The sequence below is a fragment of the Equus przewalskii genome, chromosome 30, assembly GCF_037783145.1.
Source record: "Equus przewalskii isolate Varuska chromosome 30, EquPr2, whole genome shotgun sequence".
Taxonomy (NCBI): domain Eukaryota; kingdom Metazoa; phylum Chordata; class Mammalia; order Perissodactyla; family Equidae; genus Equus; species Equus przewalskii.
The window spans coordinates 6,211,943-6,238,387 of record NC_091860.1 but is presented as its reverse complement, the minus strand read 5'-3'; the positions used below and the strand labels follow the sequence as shown (position 1 = coordinate 6,238,387).

Below are 26,445 nucleotides of genomic sequence, written 5' to 3'. Positions count from 1 at the left end.
AAGCGGAAGTTATGTGGAGGCAGATATCTGGCTCAGTATTGTGAAGAACAGCCTTTAGCACCAGAATGGGCTCCCTTGTGAGGTAGAGAGTTCCCCAGCACTGAAAGTATGCAAACAGAGGTTCTCTGACCACTTATCAAGAGGGGATCTTGCACTGGATAGAGAGTTGGTCTAAGGTTTGGACTCAAAGACCTCCAAGGCCCTTTTAAATGGAGATACCAGGATGCTGAGTTCATTAGTGAGTTTTCTCACACCTGGGAATTGCCCCATCATTTCTCAGGCCCTACCTCCCCCTTTAGTCTCTGCACAAAGCCTGGAGTAAGGACCTTTCACATTCCCCAGATATCATCTTCCCTACCCAATTGAAAAGGTGAGCAGGACAGAAATCCACCTGTGGGATGAGGTTCTCATTGCTGTTTCTCAGGGCAGAAGTGGGAAGCCAGTAGACTTTGCGGTCTGCAGTGCCTCATTTTCTCAGAAGCCCACTACCCTTACACCACCTCCTTTCATCTCTTAGAACAAAAGAGAAGACATCACATGTTTCCAGAGAGTATATAGTGATTAAAACAGGGCCTGGGACACAGGCACTCGATAAATCTTTGTTCAAGGAATCGATGGACACATTTTAAAAGAAGAGAAGAGAGCAGACAATGCTTGACCCAAAAGGCAAATATCTTAGTCCTTCCAGGCCCATCTGTTCAATAAGGATGAATAAACTAACAGTGCCTTGCTTTGGGATTGTTCTTAGGATCAGAGGATATAATGAAGGTAATATGCTTAGCAGAGTGTCTGACACATAATCCAGGTTTAATAAATGCTAGCTCTCTTCATTATAATTATAAACTATAACTATATATTCATAATTCTAATTCATATAATTATACATTCATATCATTCATGTAATTATATAACATATAATATATATCCATATATTATATGTAATATATAATAAAATTATAATTATATATTATAGTTGCTATTATTACTACTACTGTTATTTTTTTTTTAAGACTGGCACCTGAGCTAACATCTGTTGCCTATCTTTTTGGTTTTTTTCCTTCTTCCTCTTCTTATCCCCAAAGCCCCCCAGTACATGATTGTATATTCTCGTTGCAGGTCCTTCTAGTTGTGCTATTTTAAACAATATGATCAGGGGAAGGGATGGAGAGGACAAAGAGATATTTAATATTGGAACAGAACTTCTTTCCCGTCATCCCTCACAGCTCATCACATCACATCCTGGCACACCATCAGGAACCGGCAAGCGATTTCATGCTGATTTTAAGGAGGAAAAATCAGGATTTCAGCTTTTTCTTGCTTCAGAGGGTCGGACTCCTCAGAGCACTGGGGACAGACGCTTGTTGTCTTGGTAGTCATAGAGCACTCTGTGAGACTGTAGATGGTGGAATTACAGATGGAAACGAGCCTTGGGCTCCAAGGGGGCTGGGGCAGTCTGAGAAGATTTTATACAGCGAATACCTGTAGAAAAAGGTCATGAAAGAATGAGTGTGTGATTTAAATTTTCAAAATACTTACCAACAGATGAGAGAATTTGTCAAAACCAAAACGGAAGTGCCCCCGTATCAGCAGTTTCATGTTCTACGGTTTAACTTATCCCTGGTCAACTGCAGTTTGAAAATACTACATGGAAAATTTTAGAAATAAACAATTCATACGTTTTAAATTGTTCTTCATTCTGTGTAGCGTGATGAACTCTCACACTGTCCCATTCTGTCCCGTGGGGATGTGAATCACCCCTCTGTCCACCGTGTCCACACTGTATATGCTACCCGCCCGGTAGTCACTCAGTAGCCATCTGGGTTATCAGAGCGACTGCCTCGGTATTGCAATGCTTGTGTTCAAGCAACCCTAACGTTACTTAATCATGGCCCCAAAGCGCAAGAATGGCGATGCTGGCAATTTGGGTACGCCAAAGAGAAGCTGTAAAGGGCTTCCTTTATGTGAAACGGTGAAAGTTCTCGACTTAATAGGGAAAGAAAAAAATTATATGCTGAGGTTGCTAAGATCTATAGTAACTTTTATGACAGTATCTTGTTATATTTTGATATATTTTAGATATATCTGATCTATTTTATTATTGGTTATTGTTGTTCATCTCTTATGGTGCCTAAATTATAAATTAAACTTTATCATAGGTATGTATGTACATATAGGAAAAAAACATAGTATATATAGAGTTCAGCACTATTTGTGGTTCCAGGAATTCACTGGGGGTCTTGGAATGTATCCCACATGGATAAGGGGGGACTACTGTATTTTTAAAGTGTTGTCAATTCTAGCTGTGTACCCTGCCAGTCAGTCTGGGTGGGGCTGGACCCACTAGTCAGAGCTTCTGTTGACACCACCTGTGCTGGACCCCGAATGAGAAGAGAAGAGAAACCACATGGCAAGAGTGAGTTGTTTTCCCCAATGAGAAATCCGCACATATATTTAGAGTCTGTAGTCCTGAACATCTTTCCTTAGTTCTAATATCTTAGCCGAGGACCTTTCCTCATTGTAAGCAGTAAAACTCCTAAAGTACTCTGCTAGGTGGGTGGCTGGGGTGGGGGCTCGATGATTAAAGACTTAGTACGCAGTCAAATGATTTATCGTCATTTTATATCAACATACAAAGGCCCAAAGAGATTCTATTACTTGTCAGTAGCCACAAATGATTCAGTTGCTAAGTGGTGTGAGGGGCCTATAACTCAGGCCCCTAATTAACCATGAAAACATATGCCCTGGTGGCTGAACCTCAGAAATTAGCTACTCACACTAATGAATATAAGCATGGATAGAAGCACTTGATAAAAGCTGCAGGACAACCTGGATGTGACTTATTAGCAAGTCATAAATCAAGTCCCTTCTCAACAGGCAAGTAAGCATAGCCTTTTTAAGCACCTTCCCAACATAACCGAGTCCACCAGGCCCTGCTGAGACGTAAGCGGCGAGCGGCGACTCACTGCAATCGCTCAAGGCAGTTTGCAGTCCTTTCCTTGTGCATTCAGGATGGTTCATAGACAGCAATTCTCAGAAGAGACTTCTAGAAAGGCAAGCTGTGTCCTCCTCATTCTTCAAATAGAGGAAACTGAAGCATGAATATAAGTCAGTCACTTATTGTTAGAGTCGGTTACATAACTAACGGCACATCCCAGAGCAGATCCTGGGTAGTCCCCTTTTACTGAGTGTAGGTGGTTATAACATTATTGTTGTAAAAAACGGAAATCGTCTTTGCTTAAATCTGAATTTCCCAAAGATTGCTTCTCAAAAATCATTACTTCAGTGTTCCCCAATTGATGTGAATGGAGCTTGTGTTCTAAATTCTATGATGAAGAAATTCATTATAATTTGCAATAAACCTTTTGCCTCTTATTCACTCAGGATGACTACCATCTGACATCTTTGTTTCCTTCTTCTGGACGTTGGCCAGGATGCCAGTCATTGTCAAAATAGGACATCTCACTTATAGGTGAGTTCAGTGACTGACTGTCGTCAGATGGTCATGAGGTTCATTGTCATACAAACAGAAAATTCTGGTGGCTATACTATTACGCAATTATTGATTAAATGGAGTACAACAGGTGACTTAAGGTGACCCCAAGATTAAGCTCTCATTTGGAGTTTGTTTGATGAATGCTGGCCTCTGCCACCAATTTGGAGGCATTACAACAAAACGCTGCTGCTGACAAAAATATTAACCATAAATGACGAGAAATTTTCGGCTGGGACCAGAAGAACATCTGGAGGCCATTAGAATAGGAGAATTTTCCCTCTCCATGCTGATTGCCAAAGTTCGAACCAGCCACCCAGAAACTGTGGCCCTCATGCTAACTCAATGTTTATGTTTCATTAAAAATGATTTCAAGGATTTACATCCTGCTCTCCATGGCCCAGTTCCCATGGTTACAGGCTCTGTTCTCCCTGGGCACGTCCCGGGGTGCAGCGGCCTGCCTCGGGTCTGGAAGGAGCAGCTTCTTGGGGAATAATTCCAGGTTCCCTTTTCACGTCTAGTGGCCCATCAGGAGTCTGAAGGACACACCATCCTGAGATAAATGAGAAGAAAACTGGGATGGAAGACCCTACAATGAAAATATTAAATTGAAAAAAATACTATGTTAGGATTTGCTTGTAAACATCCAATAAATCTACAGTATGTGATAAAGTGACTAACAGAAATTTACATAATTGCAGCTACATGTTAGTTTCCTAGGCAGCCCTGGTGGCCTAGGAGTTAAGACTCGGCACTCTCACTGCCACGGCCCAGGTTCGTTTCCTGGGCAGGGAACCACACCACCCATCTGTCAGTTGGCAACTGCATGTCGCTGTGATGCCGAAAGCTATGCAGGGTCCTGCTCTGCTGGACACAGGGTTGCTAGGAGTTTGGGACTGACTTGACGGCACTAACATTAGTTTCCTATTGTTACTATAACAAATCACTGAAAACTTAGTGGCTGAAAACAACACAAATTTATTATCTTGCAGTTCTATAAGTTAGAAGCCCAACACAGGTCTCACTGGGCTAAAATCAGGGTGTCAGCCGGGCTCCATTCCTTTCTGGACGTCCTAGGGGAAAAGCCATTTCCTCGTCTTTTCAAGCTTCCAAAGGGTGCCCACATTCCTTGGCTTGTGGTCCCTTCCTCCATCTTCAAAGCCAGCAACGTGACACCTCTCTGACCCTTCTTCTGCAGCCGCATCTCCCTCTAAGCCCTGCAGGGAGAGGCTCTCTGACTTTACGGACCCCTGTAATTAATTTGGGCCCAACCAAATAATCCAGGATAATCTTCCCACCTCAAGATCCTTGACTGAATCACATTTGCAAAGTGTGCTTTGCCTTGGGAGGGAACATATTCGCATACTCACGGGTCCTGGGGCTCAGGATGGGGACATCTTTGAGGGCCATTATTCTGTCTCTCACAAGCTATTTCCAGATTCCAGGCAGTAAAGAGGTTTGAAATCAAAAGTTCATCGATCACTTCCCTCATTATTCTTTTCAGAATTGAATTTTGCATTAGGAACTAGGACGGAGGTTTTCGACGCAAAAAGCTTTTAAACATGGAATACTTGCACACATTTCGCTAGTCTACAATGAATCTCTTGGCTGAAAGTTTTTCAAAATTTTCAAAGAGATGATTTCAATATTACTGGTAAACATGAAATCTATCCAGTTTTACTGTTGTATATTCATATGAGACAGCAAATAATGGTTGTTGTGAAATGGTAAAATATTCACTGAAAGCATAAATCATCATATCGTAGAATCTGTGGAAGGTTGGCAAGATGGATTTCTTAACATATCTTTCCACCCTGAGTTCACTCCTAGTGTGGGTTTCTGGACATCGCAGGGCACACAGCAGCCTTGGCTGGTGCGTGTGTTCACCTGAGTGAGTGAGTCTATTTCTCAAGCCCATAATTCCTACCCACGCCTGGCGAATCCCTAAGTTCAAGCCAGTGTGTCCAAGAGGTGAGCACCTCCCACTGCTTTTCAACACTGGCGCGATTTTGGCTGATGCTAGGCCAAGGGCATTTCTTCTATCCTGGGAACTGTGGGTTTGTTCATGTTTTTTAACAACTGGGAGCCCTGCCCAAGTTAGAGTCTGGATCACTGTTACAAACAGGCTGAGCAATATCAAAGTGTCCAGAAATGGCTTGATGGGCCATTTTCTGTCTCTAAGGAGGGGGTTCTTTTTGGCAAGAATAGGATTTTTTGGGCACTGACCCATGTTCTCGCAGCACTGACTGTACTCCAGGCCCTGCACTGAGAGTCTTAAGTGCATTATCTCATTTAACTTTACAAAATCCTATCAGATGGGCTGTATCAATCACCTCATTTTACAAACGATGGAAGCTGGCTTTAAAGTGACTGTCCAACCTCACAGAGCTGGTGAGTGAGTGGGCTGGGCAAAATCAAGATGAGGGGGGAAAGTGAGGGGCTCAACTTGGGTGCAAAACATAAAAGGGAGCCCCAAAACTCAGTAATCAGGGCAAAGAACATGTTACTGCAGTAGTTTAGAAAATCAAAATTAATGAAAAAATCCATAATGAACAAAATATCGAAATTCTAAATGAGGACAGGATCTGACCTGTATTTGTAGGACTCAACCTTACTCGCCTGCCCCTGATCCCAGCCCTGTCCCATTCTGTCCCCGCCCTGGCTGGGGTTTGGACTAGCTGAGACCACAGCACATGCTCTGACTCACTTCCCTGCTGGCTGGGGATGCACCTATATCGCTTGTCAACAGTGTGACAAACTGAGCTGATTCTCTCACCCCACACACCACTGGGGAAGTCATAACCAGGCTGGGCTGAGAGGGACATCTGTGATGGCCAGAAATCACACGAAGTGGCCCCTGATCCTTGCCATGAGCCAGGAGGACGCTTGGTAGAATAAATCCTAGTTTAGGGCAACGGCATTTCCCTGAGCGAATCAGTATCAATCAGCCTATGGGCAGATTTGTTCAGTGAAAGTGCTGTGACTCGGTTCAGATGGACCGAGGGCCCTGGCAATCGACAATTTCCAAACGGCTGGTGACCACCCCTCCCTGCCCAGCCCATTCCCTGGGTGCCACTGTGGACTCAGGGCCTCTGCATCTCCCAGAATAGAAATGCCTTTCCCCGATTCGATTGGAAAGCCATCCTCCTCTTTGACTTTTGGCCTCCTGCAATGTCAGCAGCTGCTGAGCAGCTGCCAAACAATGTCCACTGCTCTCTCGCGTCAAGCCTCAACTGCGGCCCTGTCTGTCCAGGAGGAGGAAGCAGCCTCTGTGGCCATGGATGGATGCTAGAACCACATAGGGAGGGTAGAGTGAACACACTCCATAAAATTGTCATTTCCCCTGCCTCTTTTTCCTTTCCCAGCCACATCTAAACCTAATATCATACGAATTCTTTAAAGCCACAAACACAATTTTCTCAAGGTTTTCTTCTGCTAGGAATATTAACAAATATATTATTCATGTATTCATTCAACAAACACGTGCTATTTCCTGGGAGCAAGGTTTAACACTCTCTTGTGGACTTTCCTTCCAGCACATCCTCCTCTCTGAGAGTCCAGCTGATACTCTCCCAAAAACTCATCTGACTTTAGCCATTGACACTAGTCAAGGGGGATCTGGGTAGCTAAAAAAAGAGAGCATGGCCTGATCTGTCCTTAAGACAGCTGAACTTAACAACAACAACAAAAATGGAGCATGTCCTCTTCTGAAGACAGCTGAACAGTTGTTCCAGCAAATTCCAGTTCTGCTTGCCATGAAAAATAACCCACGAAAGGAGGCACACGCGTTTCTAGATTGGATTTTAAATTAGCATTTTCTACAGACCACTTAATTGTTGTTTCTACTTAAATAATAATGACCCTCAAAACAGAAATTTTGGAAAACTCAAACGAGCATTAAAAAAACCAGTCCTGATGACCTCAATAAAATAAAAATCTTTTTCAAAAGGTGCCCCTTGGTGATGAAAAAACATAATTATAATGTACTATTTGGGGATGAATAGTTAAATTTCAGGCACATGGCATTAATTCTGTATACTGTAATCGATATAATTATTGCTAGTTAAAAATCACCTAGTACCAAAACTACATAATTTGCCTTATTTTAAGCCTGAACATTCTGTTGGGCACAGCAGTAATTATTCTTTTAAAAATTTCTCTGTTTAATCATGATCAATTTCTAATATAAAGAGGCATTATTTTTTCTCTATGTAAAATAAGCATTTGCAAATATAAAATAAGAAAACTTATATCAAGTGCTAAGATTAGCTTTAGCATTATATTACTACACATGGCATATGACTTGTTTGCCAGCTATTACAATGACTTACCATGAGACACTGACGCCCCTGGGCTGACTTGGTGTCACGCTTAATGCAATGAGCTGTAGTGCAGTTTTGTGTGAGTAAAATGGCATGTAATAAATATAGTATATAAAGGGTGGGGGTGGATCCAGTCCAGAGCTGCACTCTTCTTACTATTGGACTTTTTGAGAAGATTGCTTATCACATCCCTTTCCTCACCAAACTCTGAATCAATCGAGAGACGTTGGTGTAAGACAGAGGGCTGATGAAACAGAGCATTGAAGGGAATAACTTGCACCATGGCCAATATGGAGGCCATAATATTTATTCCAAAGTCTAAACCTTGGGACCTGGGTTAGGACAGAACTCGGTCCATAGAGAGACACTCCCCTAGCTCCCGAGAGTGAGCAAGAGAGAAAAGCACACACAACCCAAATGCCCGTTAACAGATGAATGGATAAAGAAGATGTGGTGTATATCTACAATGGAATACTACTCAGCCATAGAAAAGAGGAAATCTCGCTATTTGTGACAACATGGATGAACCTTGAGGGCATTATGCTAAGCAAAATAAGTCAGATGGAGAAAGACAAATATTGTATGATTTCACTCATATGTGCAGATAAACTAACAAACACATAGATAAAGAGAACATATTGGTAGTTACCAGAAGGGAAGTGGGGTGGGATAAAATGGGTAAAGTACATCTGTACAGTGATGGGCGCCTACTAGATTTCTGGTGGGGAACATGATGTAGTCTATATAGAAGACAAAATATAAAGATGTACACCTGAAATTTGTATAAGGTTATAAACCCACGTTACCTCAATAAAAAATGAAAAAGAGAAAAGCACAAAAATATCAGTCATGTTATATGTCAATTATATCTCAATAAAGCTAGGGGAAAAAGACAGTCATAAACCAACCATGCGAGGCAACAGCTGATAATGTAATATTTCAATATCTTTCCCACACATATGAAAAATGCATATATTTTTAACCAAAAATTGACTCATACTGTTCCTACTACAGCATTTCTTATGCTGGTTAACATGAACCTAAATAGAAATTGAAAGGTTATGTTCTCCCATTTGAATACATTGTAGCTTTTTCACACAATCACCTCCAGTATTGGATACCTAGGCTGTCTCCAAAATTTGCTGTCATAAATAATGCTTTAATGAACTTCTTTGTAGACATTTATTAATTCTTCTTGGGATAAAGTCCTAAAAGTTGAACTGCTAGATGAAGGAATGAGCAGTCCTTAAAGCTTTTGATAATATGGAAACAATTTACCCTTAACGAAAACTACACTATTGCACATCTCCACGCTACTGTGGAAAACCGCTGCGGAACCCTACCCTCCACAGAAGGGACCTTGTTTAAGAATGAGGCGATGTTTCTTGGAAAGTGTCAGAAATTCAGCATTGGAGAGGATTATGGAGGAAGGCCATCCAATCTTTTTCTAACCTCAGCAGTTATACACTAGCCTGGTCTGGTGAACTTCTAAAAACTGCCGTGTCGGGCTCCATTCTCCGAGACTCTGATTTTATTAGTCTTGGGTGGATCCTGGGTGTGGTATCATTTAAAACTTTCCAAGTAGTTCTAATGTCAGCCAAGGCTGAGAACCATCGAACTGAAGGGTTTTTTAAGCGAAAGAACTTTGCAGAAGTCCTGTTGGGTTCAAGTGCGTGTCTGCTCCGGCGATGACCTAAATAAATTCTTGAGCCTCCTCCCTAATTCTTTGACTTTATGAAAAATATTTCTGAGAAAACTGTGACAAACTGTTTTAAACCTCTGACAGGAAATCATGAACATGCCCAAGGCAGGTATTTTAGTGATGTCCAGGTGACCAATAAATGGTGGCCTGCACGGCATCACCAAGGTTGTAGTCGCAGGAGGAAGCAGGACCCCAATGAGTGGCTTTGCTGTAGCACGTTGGTCAAAGATGGAGAGAGCCCTTGTGTGGACTCAGGCCAAGTCTCAGAGGACAGAGCATTGTAAAACGGGGGGAGGGCATGGCTTTGGGGGCGAACAGACCTGGGACTGAATTCGAGTTCTGTCATTTATGTGTGTGTGATCCTGAGCAAATTCTTTGCTTTTCTCAGTCTCAGTTTTTTCATCTATAAAATGGGGCTGTATTGCAGCTTCCTCATAGGGCAGTGGTGAGGTTTACACTGAGAGAACATATGTACAGTTCCCAGGCACTGAGCGAAAATAACTGCCTTTCTTTACCAGCCCCAGGAGGCTTCACACATGGCCTTCTGCACAGGGCACTCACTCCTTGATTTACTTTCAATATAAGGGACCCACCTGTCTGACTATACTCCAAGTCAGGACATGTGGGTTCTAAGACCACTTTGCTACTTCCTAGGGGCATGACCCCATGGAAGTCACCACTTTGCAAAGCCCTAATTTCCTTGTTTAAACCCTGAAGGCCCCTCCCAATTTCAATAATCTCTGAAGGAGATATTCTCCCTTGCTTGGAATTTTTGATATTCAAATTAAGTGCACTATAAGAGAACATTCCATGGCATGATTTCTAAAAAGCTATAATTTATGGAGTGCCTATTATGCTTAGTATGTGCATGTTATATTATAGCATTCAAAGTTTACAACAACCCTGGGAAACAGTCACTCTTAGCCTCATTAACGAGTGAGGGAACAGATTCAAAGAAAAATCTTTTATCCGTAATTACACAGTTGGCATTTGGCACAACTGAGATTTGAACTCAACTTGATTCCAAAGCCCTTCTTCCCGCCATGCCTGATTCCGAGGTCCTGCTGTTGAAACAGGACTGATTATTCAAAGATAAACTGTTCATTCAGGCTTTTTCATTTTCCTCTTCTTTCCTACTCTCCTACTTCGTGAGAATTGTTTGCTCATTAACCCATCCACCAGGTTTTTGTGGGAATGGGAAAACCCCAGAAGCCCTTGGTGATTTTTCCAGAGTCCTTGCAGGGAACCACATGAATGTATCCTGCTAAACTCAAAGTAAATGCATCCCCAACTCACCTTTTTTATCTGGATCCCAAAAATGCCCAAGACCACCCCAACCTCACCCAAGAGAAGGGGAAGCATGAATGGAAGGAGCTGGCAATCCTAACAAATTGCAGCTAAAATACCATGCTTTTCCAGGTTTGCAAAGTATATGAACACTAGTCAGATTGCTGAGGCCCCTCCCAGGGCCTTGGAAGGGCCCATTGAAATGAGGGGTCCTAAGCGTTAGCCCCATCAGCTGTAGGTCCATCCACCGCCAGCCCTACTGTGCTCAATGGAGTTTTAAAGTGAGACTCGTTCTCGTTCGTACATGGCTACAGATGTATTGGTAGTTTAAGTGGAAATAAAGATTGCTGTTAAACATGGCCCAATTTTTCTATTCCTATCATACATGATGGATTTCTCTTTTTACCTCAAAATTGAGAATTAGTTGATTCTAATAATTTTCATCCATCAGGTAATCAAAGAACTTCCGTACTAGAAGGAAACAGAGCTCTTCTAACCCACAAACCTGGATTTTCAGGGATCAGAAAACTGAGGCCCAGAGAGGCTGCGACCCGGGCACACCACAGCGACCGGAGACAATCATCTCAGCCAGCACTCAGTGAGCATGCGCTCTGCCAGGGAGAGGGAAGAGCGTGCGCATGCTTGGCATTCCCTGGGAGTATCGCTCTGGCTGGGAGGTTTAAATATATCTAAGACAAGATAGTATCTGATAAAAGTGGAATTATTGTCAGAGGCAAGAAGTGTGACCTCAACCCATTCAACGCTTTTAACGTTTAATATAAAAGTTGAACGACTTCATCAAACCTGAGGGTCCCACCCCTTTGCTCCCAGACTCCCCTGAGCCAATGGGGCTGTCAGGTCTGCCGAGAAGCCCTTCGGGGCTTGAGAATTACATGGTTTGAAGAAACCTCCAAAGACCCTCCCTTTTTACCCAGACTTTATTGGTTTGGGCCAGAAGCACTATAAAACCTTACTGCAACAAGACAAGTACGGTGTTCTATAAAGTACATGTGTGCACGTCTCTGTGTATAAATAAGACAAAATACGATGTTTCTCGGAATAGAAATACGAAACAGTTGAGTTAATCCTAGGAGGAAAATGATCCACCCTATATACTGCTTTTAAAATTAACAGCATCCTCTAAAATAATTTTTTTGGATGGAGTTTTTGAAGAAATCTTCACAAATACAGAATCTCCAGATGATGAATCCATGTTGGTATTTAAGTACAAATGATTTATTGCTCTGGTTATGGTCTTTAGTGAGAAGGAGTCTTGTCCAGATGACTTCCAGGGGACTACAGAGGGGGACAAAGGAGAAGTGGGGTGGGTACCCTCCCTCCAGGCACAGTTTTCAAACTTTTCTTCTTTTGAAAGCCATGGAATCTTTCTTCAAATGAAATCGTACAATCAGCTCAATAAAGAAAAACAAAATGGGAAGCTGTTCTAGTCAAAGCAGTGGTGCAGGTCCTGTACCCCCATCTACCCACGGACACGCAGACATGCTGCTCTGGTCCCTGTGGCACCTCTGAATCCCTAGGAGCCTTTGAAGTACAGGTTTTTAAAACCTAGTTAATTAGCACTGTAAATAAATATAGATTACAGAGCTCAAAGAATCCGATATGCCAACTTGCCATCATAGCCATGGCCAAGATGTGGAACAAGATTTTTGCCAAAGCTTATTGAAAATTGGGAAAGATCAAAGACTCTAGAGGAGCCTTCCTAATAGAACTTTTAGAAATGTTAATAGAACATTTTGGAAATGTTCTAAATCTATACTGCCCAATACATTAGCCACTAGCCATGTTTGGCTATTGAGCCCTTGAAATGTGGCTGGAGGACTGGGAACTTACTCTTTAATATTATATAATTGTAATTAATTTATATAGCCACATGCGGCTAGTGGCCAGTATGTTGGACAGCACAGTTCTACAGCATTTCTCTTCTGTAGGTAAAAACACAAGTATAGACTCGGCAATGAAATCCGTGTCCACCCTCCTCGTGGGACCATGTGAGGGAGCAGATGATCTCACTCCTCTTCTCCTCTCTACTGCACCCAAAGGGAGGCTCAGACAGGAACGCTTCTGCAGCAGATTTCTATTGCTGCTGTGACAAATTACACAGACAGGGGGCTTCAAAAACACAAGTTAATTCTCTCACAATTCTGGAGGTCAGAAGCCCACAATGAGTCTCCCTGGGCGAAAATCAAGGTGTCGCAGGGCCGCATTCCTCCTGGAGGCTCTGGGGGAGAATCCGTTTTCTTAACTTTTCCAGGTTCTAGAAGTTGCCTGCATTCCTTGGCTCAAGGCCCCTTTCTCTGTCTTCAAAGCCAGCAGTGTAGCATCTTCATTTCTCTCTCTAACTCTGTTTCCATCATCACATTTCCTTCTCTGACTCTCCTGCCTCCCTCCTATGAGGATCCTTGTGATTACTTTGGACCCATCTGGAAAAATCCAAGATAATCTCCTGCCTCAAGAGCCTTAATCAATCACAGCTGCAAAGTCCTTTTGGCCATGGTGGGTAACATATTCACAGGCTTCTAGGATATGAGCACCATTATTCTGCCTACCACCTCTTTCCTGTGGATTAACTTGAATTAAGGTCGGCACCTTTTCTTAAATTCATTAAAACTCAGCTTCTAGAAGGGAGCCTTGGTTGGTAAGGCTTCACCTAGTTATCCACAAGTGAGTTAAGGGTTTTTTTTTTTTTTTAGTGTTCTTTAGTCTAACCTAAAGTGTCTCTCCAACTTTAACCAGCATCAAAATCACCCAGAGGACTTGTGAAAACATTTCTGGACTTGAACCCCAGACATTTGAACTCAGTAGGTCTAGATGTCCCAAGAATTTGCATTTCTCAGCCAGGTAACATATTTCTAACATCCATCCACAAATTCTTTGACACTCCTCCCTTCAAAAAGTGGGGTCTTGGGGCTGGCCCCGTGGCCCAGTGGTTAAGTTCGTGTGCTCCACTGCAGGCGGCCCAGTGTTTCATCGGTTCGAATCCTGGGCGCGGACATGGCACTGCTCATCAAACCACGCTGAGGCAGCGTCCCACATGCCGCAACTAGAAGGACCCACAACAAAGAATATACAACTATGTCCCAGGGGGCTTTGGGGAGAAAAAGGAAAAAAATAAAATCTTTGAAAAAAAAAAAGTGGGGTCTTATTTCCTTCCCTTTGAGCATGGACTACATCTAGTGACTCCCTTCCAACCATGCTTGATGGACGTGATGGCATGCGGTTTCAAAACAATGTTCTAAAAGACATGACAGCTTCTATACTCTCTCTCTCAGATCACACACTTGGGGGAAGGCTGAGCGCCACATCCTGAGGACACCCCAGCAGCTGACGGAGGAATGATACCTGCCGCCAACACCCAGCACAAGTGTGCCAGCCCTGTGAGTGAGCCACGTCGGAAGCTGATGCTCCAGCCCCAGTCAAGCCTTCAGGTAACACTTTGACTGCAACCTCATGAAAGACCCTAAGCCAAGATCTCCCTGCTAAGTCATTCCTAAATTGCTGACTCACAGAAACTGTGAGAAATAATAATTCTTATTGGTGTTTAAAGCCACTAAGTTTTGAGGCAACTTGTTACCGAGCAAAAAATAACTAATACGTCAGGTAATGCTGACACTCCTGGTCTGAGGACCACATTTTGAGAGCCACTGGCCCAGCCTACACACTGTGGAAGCTACAGGCATTTCTCCTGCCTGGACTGACATGCTCCAGAGAACCAGAGGAGGGTGAAGTTCTCAGGTCTATAGGGACTGCATATTCGTTTGCTCTTTTCTGCAGACACATTCAGTTCCCCCAGTTGCTCTGTTGTGGAAGTGCTTTTACTGGGAAGAATAACAATAATATGTCAACTGATAGCTGGGCTCCAGAAGCCCATTTCTGTCTACTCAGTCATAAAAAATGTCCTGCACATGAGCGAAGAACCAGACAGGTTTAGGGAGAAGAGGAAATGATTAAAAGACTAGACCATCACACTCTCTCACACTTTTTTCAGTCTGGAGGTGAACAAGATGAAGAAAGAAAACAAAACTCTTGACAAGAGAGGGAAAGACAGCACGAGGAGCCAGGAGAGCAAGCGGGTGTCCAAAAGTTAAATAATGAGAAACTGAAGCTTCCCTCGCTGTATCAGAGAGGCCAGTTCCCGAGCCAGCTGCACAGGAAGTGGGGAGTTTACACTATCTGGGATGTCAGTAAGAACTGAGGGGACACACTTCCTGTCTGGTTCTACCCAAAGATTGGCAAACTCTTCAGCAAAGATGCTTTTCCAGGGGTATCATTTGTTGTTTAGTTTCCCGGTTGGCAGATGTGGGCCAAGAAAGGAAATACAGCTCCAAGAGTGAGGGAAGGGAAGTGGTAGTGAACACAGTGCCCCAGAGAAGGGGGCCTGAGCGAGAGCATGAGAGGAGGAAGAGCATGATGCTGGCCCTGCAAGGTGGGCTGTCTCCAAGTCGGGCAGCACCAAGGCCAGCTGGCCAAGCAGATTCACAGCAGTGAGCCCCATTCTGTTCAATGGGCTTTCTCTGGCTTTTCCATTTATTTTATAGAGACTTAAAACACAACATATGATTCCATTTATACGAAATTCTTGAAAAGGCCACGCTAATCTAGAGTGACAGAAAGCAGAAGAGGGGTTTTCTCAGGTCAATATTGGTGGAGTGGGAGAGGCAATTTCAGGGGGTCCTGTAGGAATCTGGAAGGTGATGGAAACATTCCACATTTACATTACACAAGTATATACACTTGTCAAAATTCATTGAACTGTACACTTAGAATGGGTACACTTTATTGTATATAAATTATGTCTCAATATTGTTGATCTTAAAAAAGTGTGACAAATGAGGAGCCCTCTGATGGAGTTGTCAATGATTGGTTTGGCAAAACAAGAGTTATCTGATAGAAGACGGATTCAACTAGTTCTCTGTGGCCCAAGGAAGGGAACCAGAACAAATGCTGACGTGTTACAGGAAGCAGATTTCTACTCAACGTCTTTGTTTCAATCATCTGTTTAACAAAGTTTTATTGAAAGCACTATGTGTAAAAAGGTTTTGACTCTCAGATATGCAAGAAGGATAACTTAGCTTCTCTATTACTCAACTTAGTTTCTATTTAAAAAGCCAATTTTGCAAAGAATGGAATATCTATTAAGTTGAGGTTTTCCCATTTTCCCTGGGGTTGTGTCTGAGTTCTAGTAGGTTCTGTTAGCACCAAGTATTTTGAGGGGACGTCCAGTCCTCAAGGCATATGTCCATGCAGGCATCTCCTGCAATAGCCATCCTTCCGTTCTGACCCTTGGCCATGACCCTCCCACATGGCTACAGAGCTGGCCCTCTCTGCAGTCCACGTGACATCCTTGGCCTTCTGCACCATCTCTGGGCCACGTTAAGGGCAGGTGTCATGGTGCTGCTTCTGTGACATGGAGGTATGGGGGAGACCACACAGAGCTCTCGGCCAGTCTGTCCCTCGCCCCATTTGCCTAGACATGTGACAAAGGCACAACATGCATGCGGTGTTGCTGCTTCCAGAGACCCGACCCTGCAACATACGCCACAGGGCTCCTCCACTCTTGGGTCCCCAAAATGCTCTGAAGCTGTGGGGAGTCCTCATCAGCATGGTGGTGGAGGGCAGGAATCCAGATCTAGACCCCGTGGGTTCAAGTCCTTGCACTGTCAGTTGCTGGCTCTATCATCCAGGCACGTTATTTGAACTCTCCATCTATATCTCTGCAATTTGAAGAGAATCCTGACTCCTAGCCCATAGGGTGCAGTGGGGATTCAGTGGGCTAAGCTTCCAAGCTCTTAGAAGAATGTCGGGCACGTAGGGCCCTCAACAGAGGCACAGAGCCTGGAGTTAGGACTCCCCACGCCTCTGGAGGCTCATCACCGTGGTCTTACCTTGTCACTACTTCTCAGTCTCTTCTTTCCTCCTACTGTGTGGAATAAGGCTCAGGCTATCCTTCCCTCTTATACTTCGAGAACTTTCCTCAGGTGCTCCCACCCTCTTGGGCACCTGGCATAATCTCTTTGGTGGTTCTGCTTCGGGGAAACACAAAATCCAAAGGCTTTTCTTATTTGATTTTCTTTCAGCTTTCCATCCTGTGAAGGCCTCTCCCTTGAAGCAATGAGGAATGAATACTTGAAAAGGCATGCAGGAGAACAGGAAATCCCGAAAGAAAAAGAGTTGGTTTGTTTATCTCATCACATCTAAAACTATAGCAAATGTATCTCATTTTCATTAAAATGAGGTAAAGGTGCATCTTACGATAAATGAGATGTTATATCTCAGAAATATTATCCTCTCTACACAATACAATGTAATATCCATTCTAAGAGATACCATGATAGAGACAAGCAGGCTCCCGGATCCCTGGGGCTCATACTCTAGGGGGCAGACACTGAGCAAGCTAACCAGTAACTAGGCTGAGTACCGGTTTCTAAGATGCTGCGAGGAAGATGAGCAGGATGCTGTGATGGATTCAGGGCCCTACCTGAGGCGGTGTGTATGCCCAGGCACAGTCTCTCGCGGGACTGATATTTAAGCCAAGACTTGAGAGAACGACCTGACAAAGAGCAGATGGAACTCCAAGTGCAAAGGCTTTGATGCTTTCAGGGGAAATGCTGGACATTTTCAGGGCGGATGGGGCCGCGTGTGGAAGGTGTTCAGTCAAAGCCGTCTGAGGATGGGATGGGTCCTGTTGGATGGAAGTAAGTTTCCAGCCTCTAGATGTATTCAAACAGAGCAAACAGTCACTCGGAGGGGATTTATACAAAGCACTCAAGGATAATTTGAAGAATGGAGTATGTATTGGTTTCCCAGGACTGTCATAACCAATTACCCTGAACCGGATGGCTTAAAGCAACAGAAATGTATTCTCTCACAGTTCTGGAGGCCGGAAGTCAGAAATCAAGTGTCGACAGGGTTGACCCCTCCTGGAGGCTCTGAGGGAACATCTGTCCCCTGCCGCTCTCCTAGTTCCTGGTGGCAGCAGGCCATCGTTGGTGGGATCTGGCTTATAGCTGCATGACTCCAGCCTCCGCCTGCATCGTCAAAAGGCCTCTTCCTGTCTCTTTCCTCTTCCGTCTGTGTCTTCTCCTCTTCTTATAGAAACACGTGTCATTGGATGTAGGGCCCACCCAGATAATCCAGGATGATCTCATTTCAAGATCCTTAACTTAATTACCTCTACAAAAGCCCTTTTTTTAAAGAAGATCACATTCAAAATTCCACGTGGAAATATCTTATGTGGAGCCAACATTCAAGCCACTCTGGAATAGATGAAGTTTAAGGTCTTTCCAACCCCGAGATTCTAGGATCTTACATTATTTATACTAAAGAGTATGTAGCTGATGGTCCATCCTCTCCTAAAAGAAGTTTTTGAAGAGCAGTGAACATTTGCTACTTGGTTGAAAAATAAAAGGAGAAAAGATGGGCCAGAGACTCAGAAGAAAAGTGTAACTTTGGAACTTTCCTAAATTTAACTCTGATGTCCATTCTATATAATTTCTAAACATTTAACTACGTGTCATAATCGACCGTGGCCTCGGTCTTTCCATATACACAGAAACAGAGAGAAACTTGACCCTGGCCAGACAGCCACTCTCCCTATGAGGCTCAGGAAGCAGAGGGGGACATTTCAGTCCTACAGGTTTCCAGATGCTTCTGTCAACAGTCTTGCTCTGCCCTGCCCTGTCCCAAATCTATTTGAAACTGTGATCTGAGTTGTTTTTCCTGCTGCCTTGGAAAATTCTCAAAGGTGTGCATCCTTCAGCCTGACCGCAGCAGGAGCTCTGGCTCCATTTGAGCCCCTTGGGGAATTGTAAAACCTCAAACTAGTCAGAGAGGAAAGTGATCTGATTCTCAGAGCCCCTCATAATGAGGACACTAAAGTCGAAGGTTGACAGTTTCAGCTCTTCTGGAAAGGTAGGTGGGGCATATCATGCACCAATCAGGATGCTTTGGGTTGGAAGTAACAGAAATTTGAACTCGAAATGGAGTAGAAATTAAAAAGAGTGCATTAGGCCTCCCAAGGGGAAGTCCAGAGGCACAAGGGTTTCAAACTGGGATTGCTCAGGGCTCTGGTCCCATTTTCCTGCAATCCTTGGTTCTCTTCTCTTCCACATGTTGTCTTGGCCCTTAGGCTGGCTTCCTTCATGTAGCAAATGGCTGAAATTATTCTAGGTCTCATATCAACATACCTGCCAGAACACATAGAAGATGTGAAATCTTTTTCTTTCCCCAAACACTAAAAATGAGTTCTGAGTTTCAGTTCAATTGGGAAAATTCAGGCCAGGTGTCTTCCCCTGGACCAACAGGCAGGATTCTCCAGACTGGTATTAGTCACTTAAGGTCCACCCTGGAGCAAGGATGGGGTCAGCCCACCAAACCAAATGTGGCGCCACCCAGCAGGGGAGATGGATGGCTGCTGAAGAGGGAGCACCCAGTGTTCCTCTGCTACCCGCTTCAACCAAACCAGCCGATGTTCCTTCTAGGTGAGAATGTCTTCCCCTAGGAAGAAAATCACACAGTTGATTTTGAAAATCACACAGTCAGTCACACACATATTTACTGTTGAGACAGAAAAATGACCTGACCCAGTGACCTTTCAGAATTAATTTCCTCTGGTCTAGATCAATGGAGCCATCACTGATCAACGGATCCACGGATCAATGATGATAAAGTTAGTGGCAGGAGGTGGATTACAATTCAGGTCTCCTTGTTCTTTAGTCAGGTTCTCCCTCCAAAAAGCACATACTACCTTCTCAACAAAATAAAAGAAAACGAGTTTTTTGTCAATAGATGGTTTGATGGTTAACTTTATGTATCAATATAGCTGCGTCACAGTACCGATATTCTATCTATCTATCTAAATAATGCCCATACATTATTCTGGATGTTTCCGTGAGGGTGTTTTGGTGTGAGATTCACATTTAAATTGGTGGACTCTGAGTAAAGCAGATTGCCCTCCACACTGTGGGTGGGCCTCATCCAATTAGTTGAAGGTCTGAGTAGAATAGAAGGCTGACCTCCCTGAGCACGAGGGGATTCCCCAGCAGACGGCCTTCGTCCTTCATCGGCAGCATCAGCGCTTGCTGGTTTCCCAGCAGACTGGGTCTGGACTTGACCTACAACTCCCTGAGCTCCAGGACTTCCTGAGTCTCAGTTTGCCAACCTCACCCATCAGATTGAGGACTTGCCAAGCCTCCACAATTGTGTGAGCAATTTCTTAAATTAAATCTCTTTCTCTCTATATATATATATACACATCCTCTTGGTTCTGTTTCTCTGGGGAACCCAGAGAAATACAGATGGCAATACACACAAGTGTCCCCGTTAGAGGTAAAATTAAAAGATCTGTCCTAAGAACTAAGTTGTTTGGTTATTATTGCTGTATAACAAACTACACCAAAACTTAGCAACTTAAAACCATAACTATGTTACGCCAGTCATGAGGCTCATAATGATGTTTCAGACAACGATGGACCTCATACACGACTGTGGTCCCTTAAGATTAGCGCCCTGTAACCTAGGTGTGTAGTGGGCCACCACCTAGGTTGGTGTTACTACACTCTATGATGTACGCACGATGAGAAAGTGCCTCACCACGCATTTTTCAGAGCATATCTCTGTTGCTAAGCGACATGTGACCGCACTTCTCGTAATTCTTCACTCTGGGCTGGGCTCAGCTGGGTGGTTCTTCTGCGGGCCTTCCTAGGGGTCACGTGTGTGGGAACATTCAGCTGGCAAGGCTACCAGCAGCTGGGCTCAGCGGGCACACTGACACAGTTGGACTTCTCTCTCTATATAATCTCAGGACCTCTCTCTGTCTCTCCATATGGTCTCTCCACAGGTCCCTCTGGTGGTCTCTCCATCAGGGTACTTTGACCTCTTACACAGAAGCTCAGGGCATCCAAAAGAGCAAAAGCAGGTGCTGTAAGGCCTCTATAAGGCCAGAGCCCAGAATTAGTGTAGCTTAGATGCCGTGGCAGTCCATTGGTTAAAACAGATGATAGGACCCGTTGGATTTAAGAGAAGGGTACTGCCCAAGGGCTTGCATCCTGGAAGGCATTCAGCGTATTGAGGGCCATCACCTTACTCTATCAACACCTTGGCCTGAGTGTGCCCTTATGCGCACATATCCTTCAGCTCTGTCACCACAGAAGAGAAGTTGATACCTGCTGGTTTTAAAACAACGATATGTGGTGGCCAATGAAAAACCAGTGTGATGGGACCATTTCCTCTCTGATTCAGTCTCGTTGAACCCCAACGCTCTGCTTCCTCATGAGCCCTCATCAGCATCTATCATCTCAACAGGTGTCATTTTACTCTCCCGGCCCAGGTAATCTGGGTGCTCTTACTACATGATTGACTATAAGCAGAGGCACACTAAAATAGGAACAGAGAAGTAAAGTAATTGACCCGATCCTTCAGGCAGGCTATGTCCTGCAGTAGGTGGTAATGTCTTCATTTTAGCACTCAATCAGGTGAAAGCTGGATCTTTGGAGACAGTATCCTAAGATGGCCTTCACTCCCCATCGGCTTTTGTAACTGGGCTCGCCTGCCAGGTGTTGCCAGCAGAACCCCATGTAGTTTTCCATTCCCAGAGAGAAGCAGCACATCTGAGCCACCGTGAGTGTCATCCGGAGTCCTTGAGAAGAGCTCTAGGAGCCACGGGCGGCCAGGAGAGGGCAGGACAGACCGGCTGGGGAGCACAAGCCGTGGGGTATTCCAGGCCAGGCTGCGGGATCACCGGGACGCTGGACCTTCCAGGCAGCCTGGGTGGTGGCCAAAAACCTGTGCTCAACCAGAATCTCCTCCGAGACTCCAAGCTGCAAGGTGCCCTGGACTTGGCCACTGGGCCGTGCCTCTGGGAGCCCAAGAAAGAAGGTCAAGACCTGAGGAATACATTTCAAACCCGTTCCCCGGCTCCTGGCCTAAGGAAAGTCTAAATTTAGATCTCCGAGCGACAGGTTCGTACAGGACACAAAGTAAACAGGTCTCCAGGAGAGAGGGGCTGGCTGCTCACTCGTGCATGTGTTGATCACGAGGGAACAGATGCCTGCCGAGCACTGCTGACACGCCAGGCTCTGGGGAAGAGGAAGGAGAGGCCACTCAGAGGAGGAAAGACGGCCCCTGCTTTGAGAAGCCCCCAGTCCAACAGATGTGGACATTATATACGCTGCCAGGGTCCAAGCTGCCTTCATGGCCAGAGGGGGACGAGTGTGCCGAAAGGTCACGCTGCGCTGAAGACCAGAAGGTGATACTGAAAAGAAATCAGGGACTGCAAGATAGTGCTTGGGGGTGCAGTTTTGGGCAGAAGGGAGCCACTCTGAATGGCCTGATGAAGGAGACTAGCTCCACACTTACAGTTCTGCCATCTTTCACCTTCTTGTCTCACCTGACCCTCATGGCACCCCTCACCATTGAGCATTATGATCTCTATTCTGCTGATGAGGACATTGAGACCAGAGAGGTTAAGTGAGTGGCTTCAGGCCACACAGCCAATTCAAGGCAGGGCTGTGCTTGCGTCTCAGCAGTCATCTGCAGACAGCCCGACACAGGGGAGGCTGGGAGGAGGGGCGCGAGTCTTGTCGCCCAGCACAGACATCCTGCCAAGTCCAAGAAGCAAAGTGCTCAGAGGCCGTGCCGCCTGAGGGTGAAGGAGCGCCCTGACCATCTGCCCGGGGGAGGCAGCAGTCGCTGACCTGGGGGCAGTGGCCACTCCCTCAACCCCCGCCCCCCCACCCCTCCCCATCCCCAGGCAGAAGAAGCAGGAATGTCCCGGACACTGCCTGCACACCGAGTGGGGCCCCGCAGCCACCGTGCCACCCGGCCTGCAGGACCCCGCAGGAGACATTACTGGCTCCCCCTCGCCGCAGCCCCGTGGGGACAGTCCCCTTCCTGTCCCCTTTACCAGGCGAGGCGCCTGCTGGGGAGACCGAAGCCGGCGGAGACGTGAGTTTCCGAGCCGGGCTGCGCCCTCTGCTCCAAAGCCCCCCGACAGCCCCACGAGAGCAGGACACCGGGCAGGTGACCCAAGTGACGGAGAGTACCAGCCTTTCCAGGGCGGGGCGCTCAGTCTGTTTTGCTCGCTGATAGAACCCAAGCTTCTAGAACAGTGCCGGCCACGTGGTAGACTTCTAATATTTGCCAAGTAAAGAACCATAAAACCAGCCTGAGATGCAAAGGCTGAGTTGGCCAAGCAACTTGCCCCCACAGGTAGGTCTTGCCATTTGAAATTCAGACTTTCCCTTACTAAGGCCTAATGGTAGAGGACTTCATGACGTGATTTTACATACCATGTCCTTGGCCAATGAACCCCAGGTCCCCCTTTCATGCTGGAGAAGGCCAGGGGAGTAAGGGGACTTTCTTGTTGGCCCCAGCCAGGTGCTGGCCCAAGGCGGACTCTGTCTGGCTGGACCACTACCGCCTCCCCCTCCACCAGCTGCACAGGCTCACCTCCCTGGGTCACTTCACTTAACCTTCAATAATGCATCCCTTCCTTTCATGAAACAAGTTTTGGGCCCCACTTACTAATTAGGGTGAGATTTTCCATATCACCCTGTGTCACGGATCTTAATCTCTGCATAAACAATAAGAAACGAAAGTGTCCATCCACCGTGGTAGAGGCCCGGGGCTCTCAGAGGCTTTCCAGCCTTGCTGCCTGCTCCAGGCGGGTGCTAGCCTCACCTGCCCCTGTGTGTCCCAGCGACAGTGAGTGCGGAACAGGCTGGAAACCTACATGCCCGAGCGCGGGAGGCTTCTCCACAGGGCCTCTCGCTGGACCCACAATCTGTCAAGTGAGTTTGTTTTGGTCTCCAGATAAATGAGGAGCCAAATGGTGTTTTTCGGACTGTGAATTCCTGGCATTTTTTCCGACTTCTAAATGAGCAAAGTCCACCCTGCCAGCCTTCCCTGGCACCGCTCAGCCTGGGACAGCAGGGCCGCGGCCGGGCAAGGGGCGCAGAGGGCGCCCGGGCCGGAGCTCCAACACCTCAGGCGGTGGGGTCCCTCCCTCCCTCAGTGCCAGCCTCGAGGACGGCCCTCACAGCACGTGGTGGCATCACGGCCTGTCACGTGCTCTAAATGGCCGCGCGGTGGCCGGCCTCCCTGAGTCTGCCCTGGGCCCTCTTTCACCCTCCTCTGGCCAGCCCGCCCAGGTCCAGAAACTGGTCTCATCTAACCCCCGCCTGCAGAGGCCGTGGCAGAGGGCGAGAGGGGAGGGAACTTGGCCAGCTGCGGTCCCACAGCCATTAGTGACCAGGCTACCCGCCCCGGCCGGCACCCTCCCTCCCTCCCTCCCACCTCTCCCTGGGGCCACACGCGGGCCTGGGGAGGACAGGGAGGGCTCCCCGCCCAGTCCCCAGGCCCTGGGCAGGGCATGGATGTGTGGACACGCTAGTGACTACAACTGGGTGACTCTTGAAACGTGTCGCTTGTGATAGAGACCACTTTCATGTAAGCCCTGAATTCTGGGACTGAGTGCCCTCGACTCCAGCCCAGTGTAGACACCTGACAGGCAACAGCGCTCCCCCTGGCCTTGCCTCCCCGTCCCTCAAGGAAACTTCAGTCCTCAAAACACGCTCTCTGATGGCACCACCCCCCCACACACACCCCCTCAGCTCCAGTCTCTGATTTGTGGGAGGCGATCAGAGCCAGGCCCTGCAGAAAGGACCCCGGACAGGGCGGTGCTGTGAGCCCAGCGCTGCCCGGCCTCCTCCTCCTCTTCCTCCTTCTTCTCCTCCCCATCCCCCTCCTCCTCCTCAGGATGGAGGAGAGAGGGGACACCTGGCCAGCCCCAGCCCTGCTGCCGGCCAAGGGCGCGCCTTGAGAAGAAACGCTCTGACAGTCAGATACGCACACTCCACTCTGGAGATGCCTCCCAGTCCTTCAGTCTTCACCTTCTCAGTTAGCTCCCTCCCCAGCTTACACTGCTTCAGAAAAGCCAGGCCTGAACCCTGGAGGCCAGGCGTTTCTCCTTGGCCCTCTCTCCTGTCTGCCCTGTCTCAGCCAAGAGCCTGGTGCCTGGGAAGCTCCCCTCCCTGCACCTACCCCTCCCCCCTGCACCCTCCCCCACCCCTCCCTGCACCTCCCTCTCCCCTCTGAATCTCCCTCTCCCCCCTGCACCCTCTTCCTCCCTCCTACACCTTCCCCACCCCTCCCTGCACCTCCCCCTCCATCCTGCACCTCCCTCCCTCCCCCCTGCACCCTCTTCCTCCCCTCCCTGCAAACTTGCCCTGCTTCCTCCACCCTCCCTCTCGCCACCCTCCTGCACCCCCCTCCCCTCCCTGCACTCTTCCTCTCCTTCCCACACCCTTCCCCCTTTCCCTACGCCCTTCCCCTCTTCCCTGCGCCCTTTCCCTTCCCTCCCCTCCCCCGCCCCCTCCCCCAGGAGCTGAGGAAGGTCACATGGAGAGTCTCTGGCTGGAACACTCAGTGGTGCTCAGAAATCCTAAACACTGGCCCTCGTGCCCTGCCAGGGAGAACAGGGAGTCCTCTCTCAGGCTGGACTCTGAGCAGGCGAGATGGAAGTAGCCTTATTAGGTCATCCAGCCGGTTGGTGAGCCTCTCTCCTCTGCTCCCAGCCCACGAGAGTGAGACTCTGCGTCCCTCCGCCACCACCTCCCCCGGGCCCCCTTGGAGGAGTCTGCCCTCCTCCAAAGATGGACCAATCCCATCCGGCTGCATCCCGTTCCCCTCCAGCCCTGGAGAGGAAGCCCAGGGAGCCACTTGGTCCCCTAGAGGCCCAGTGGTGTTCCTTCCAGTCCCACTGTCTCCCCATCCCTTGCTTTTCCCACACACTTAGCACCTTTTAACATTTCCTCTCATGTCCTCACTGGTTCCATCTGTCATGTGTCACCTGCCTCTTGCACTAAATGAGAACTCCTCAAGGAAGGGATTGGCTCCGGCTGGGTCGTGCATATGTTTCAAGTGTGATTTCAATAAATACTTACTGAACGGATTTCTCACGCACAAAGGTAAGCCTCAAGTGCATATTCTCTTACCAGATTCCTGCTTCTTTTCCTCAACTGTTTCCACAGATAGAGCACTTTATATTCACTGCAGAGAGGAAGAACGTTATCCTTATCATTCCGCTATCTGAAGTCACTGTCTCCCTCCATCCTCTCAGGGAAAGGGGGCTGATCTGTCAATCCTTCGCTTCCTTCCTCATGCCCTGAGCAGGCAAGTTTCCAAAGGCTGCAAACCATTGTCACAACTCCTGGAGGATGAGCCAACATCAGCACCGAAGCCCCCCTGAGAGCCCCTGTGCCAGCCGGGCCCCAGCCTCCCATCCCCGCACCCAGGCTCCTTGAACTGTCGCCTCCCACTTACCAAGATTGCTCCCAACGAAGAATCTTACAGTCTCTGCCACTGGAAGGCATGAATGCTTACCAAGCCTGGACATGTTCCTTCTCCAAGAGCAGCTGCTGGGTTCACAGGCAAGCTCTAGTCATAGGAATCAATACCCGCTGGTAAAAGGTCAACATCCATAAGAGGGCTGGGGGCTGGCCAAGCAGACAGCCTGGATCTTCCATCTTGGAACCCCACAAACCTCCAATGCTGGGTCTACTGTTTAAAAGTATTAATTAAAGTAAATTAAAAATATTAATTTGTGTTTTCTGATTATAAAAATGGTT

General features: G+C 46.8%; 1 long non-coding RNA gene across 3 annotated transcripts; it reads right to left on the bottom strand.

Annotated features, from left to right (window-relative positions):
• Positions 1–744: 744 nt before the first annotated feature.
• LOC139080440 (uncharacterized) lies at positions 745–26,243 on the bottom strand. 3 transcript variants are annotated; one of them, XR_011534956.1, is made up of 3 exons: positions 26,141–26,243; positions 25,813–25,867; positions 745–1,479 (listed from the first exon to the last, which is right to left on the bottom strand). It is a non-coding gene; the product is annotated as an uncharacterized lncRNA (long non-coding RNA). The 3 variants fall into 3 exon arrangements; XR_011534957.1 differs by having other exon boundaries at positions 25,762–25,867; positions 26,141–26,235; XR_011534955.1 differs by lacking the exon at positions 745–1,479 and adding an exon at positions 15,563–19,315 and having other exon boundaries at positions 25,762–25,867.
• Positions 26,244–26,445: the final 202 nt, after the last annotated feature.